Source organism: Hylobates moloch, unplaced genomic scaffold (genome assembly GCF_009828535.3).
Source record: "Hylobates moloch isolate HMO894 unplaced genomic scaffold, HMol_V3 SCAFFOLD_23, whole genome shotgun sequence".
Taxonomy (NCBI): Eukaryota; Metazoa; Chordata; class Mammalia; order Primates; family Hylobatidae; genus Hylobates; species Hylobates moloch.
In genome coordinates, this window is record NW_026652298.1 from 18,202,425 (window position 1) to 18,205,328 (window position 2,904).

Sequence of the window (2,904 nt, forward strand, 5' to 3'; positions counted from 1 at the left end):
AAAAATGTGATGTCAACTACTTACAATTTTAAACCATAAGAGTACTAGAAAAAAAATGAGTGAATTTTTTTAAATTTTGAAGTGGGAATGTCCTTTCCGATTATTGTACAAAACCCAAAGCCATAAAAAAAGGGACAGATAAATGTAAGTACATTTTTAAAACCCTCTGCATGGCAAAGTTATCATGAGCGATGCCAAAAGACACATTAAAAATTAGAAAAAAGCTGCCAGACATGGTGGCTCGCCTGTAATCCTAGCACTTTGGGAGGCTGAGGCGGGCGGATCACAAGGTCAGGAGATCAACACCATCCTGGCTAACACGGTGAAACCCAGTCTCTACTAAAACTACAAAAAAAAAAAAAAAAAAAAGAATTAATTAGCCAGGCATGGTGTCACCGGCCTGTAGTCCCAGCTACTCAGGAGGCTGAGGCTGAAGAATCACTTGAACCTGGGAGGCAGAGGTTGCAATGAGCAGAGATCATGCCACTGCACTCCAGCCTGGGCAATACAGTGAGACTTTGTCTCAAAAAATACAAAAACAAAAACAAAAAAAATTAGAAAAAAGCAATTACAACATGTATCACAGAAAAAGTGCCAATTTCTCAAATGTTTAAAGAGAGCACCTAGAAATTGATGACAACCAATCATTGAAAAGAAAAATTGGCAAATAATATGAATGGAAGTTCACAGAATATGAAATACAAAAACATTTGAAAATGAAAAGCTGTTCAATATCAGTTAAAGGAATGCACACTATCACTACACTAAGTTGCATTTTTTAACATATCACGGTGGCAAAAAAATGTTTAAGAAGTCATTCTGTTGGCAACATCTATTAAAAAGTACAAAAGTATATAAATGTATAGGCATGTTGACCCACCAATCTGACATTGGGGAAATTATTTTATAGATATATCAGTACAGTGAAAATGTTATATTCAATATGATTTTTGCAGCATTGTAACAGCAAAATGACCCAAGAATAGCTATGACAGGTTAAATAAGCAACAGCATATCCACTCAGAGGGATACTATGAAGCTTTAAAAAGTGAGGCGGCTTTGTATTGATATGAACATATTTCCATGATATATTAAATAAGAAGAATAAGATAGAAAACAGTGTATAAGAATGATGACTTTGGGGTAAGTGTAGGAGAATATAAATACTGAATATGTATTAATAGTTACTTATATAAAAGACTAGAAAGACATTAAAAATGAATAATAGGGGTTATGTTGGTAGAGGGTACTGTATGAATTAAGAACAGGGTTAGAAGAATATTATTAACTTTGCATATTTAAAAAAGATTTTTTGAACTAAGTGAATTTTATTATCACATAAAAAGATTGAATTTAAGTATCCTTTCTCTCTTTTTGTTGCTGAGTAGGGTTTATAGGTTATGAGAAAATTATCTTCAATGAGCCATTCTATGTACAAACAAGGTATTCTTTTTCATTCTATTCAAGTTTTCTTTCATGTCTAACTTTAAGATTTCAAATTTTTCTTTGCATTGATCTTAAACATTTCCTGCTACATTTATTACTAAATATTTTATTTTTGATTGTGTTATAAATTGTACTTTTTTTCATTATAACTTCTAAATAATTATTGTTCACATATAGAAACATTACTGATTTTATTATACTAATTTTATACTCAGACATCTTTCTAAATTCTATTAAGTTTTACAATAATTTTTCAGTTGAACTTTTTGGATTTTTTCCTCTTGTTCATTTGCATCAATTTGTACTTCTGGAACAGTGAGCATTTAATTATTAAAGTGATAGGGGATTTCTTTGTTTTTTAAATAACTTTGATGGGGAATATTACTTAAGTTTCAGCAAAAAAAGTCATTTTATTGAGCTTTTAGAACAAAGAACAGTAATACTTTGAAGATATATGGTCAGAATATGATAGATCAAGCATTTACAAACTAAATTCACAGGCCAAATCCAGCTTATGTCTGTTTTCATAAATAAAGTTTTATTGAAACACAGCCACACATGTATGTTTATGTACTGTCCATGGCTGCTTTCACTGAAAATATTTACTATCTGGTTATTTACAGAAAAATATTATCCTCCCCAGTGTGAGAGACTATGCTTCAGTAACAATTCCAAAATACTGGTTGCTAAACACAACAAAAGTTTATGTCTTGCTTAAACTACCTATCCAACATATGTGGACAGGGGCATGTGTTCCAACAGTCACATCAGGACTTGGCTGATGAACTCTCACCATCTTGTAGCTCTACCATCTGAAACACACCCTCTTCTAGGACACACATCACTTCCATCCATGTCCCATTGGCCTAAACATGTCATATAGTATCACACTTGGAACTGTAAGGACTAGACAAATAAAACAAGCTGTTATCTTTACTCTTGGGAGTTTATAGTCTAATAACAAAGAAATGAGGGGAATGACTGATAATCAGCTAAGTCCTAGTGGGTTTCATCGAAGAGAGCAAAGTTCCATGAGGAGGCAACAGCAGGAAAGGAGTGATCGTATCTGTTTCAGAATATGAGCAAGGGCTTGAGCAGAAGTGGTACTCAAAACCTACAAAATAGAGATTTAAAGTGGAGGGTGTCTAAAGAGAAGGGGGTGCTGTGAATAAAGAGACAGAGGCCAGAATACTAGAGGTGCTCAGGCAATAACAGTCTAGTTATTAAAATATATTAAAATTTATGGTATATTTAGGAGAATAGTAGGAAGTATGGCTGCAAGTATGGGGCCATATTGGGAGGATCTTGAATATGTTGAATATGAAGTCTTTTGCCCAGAGGTTACAAGTGTGAAGGTGCAGACTCTTCAGTCTAAATAGGTTTATCCTGAGCACTCAGCATAGTGCTTGGCATGTGCATGTGTCTAGTAAATGTTTATTAAGCAGATAAAAGAATAGA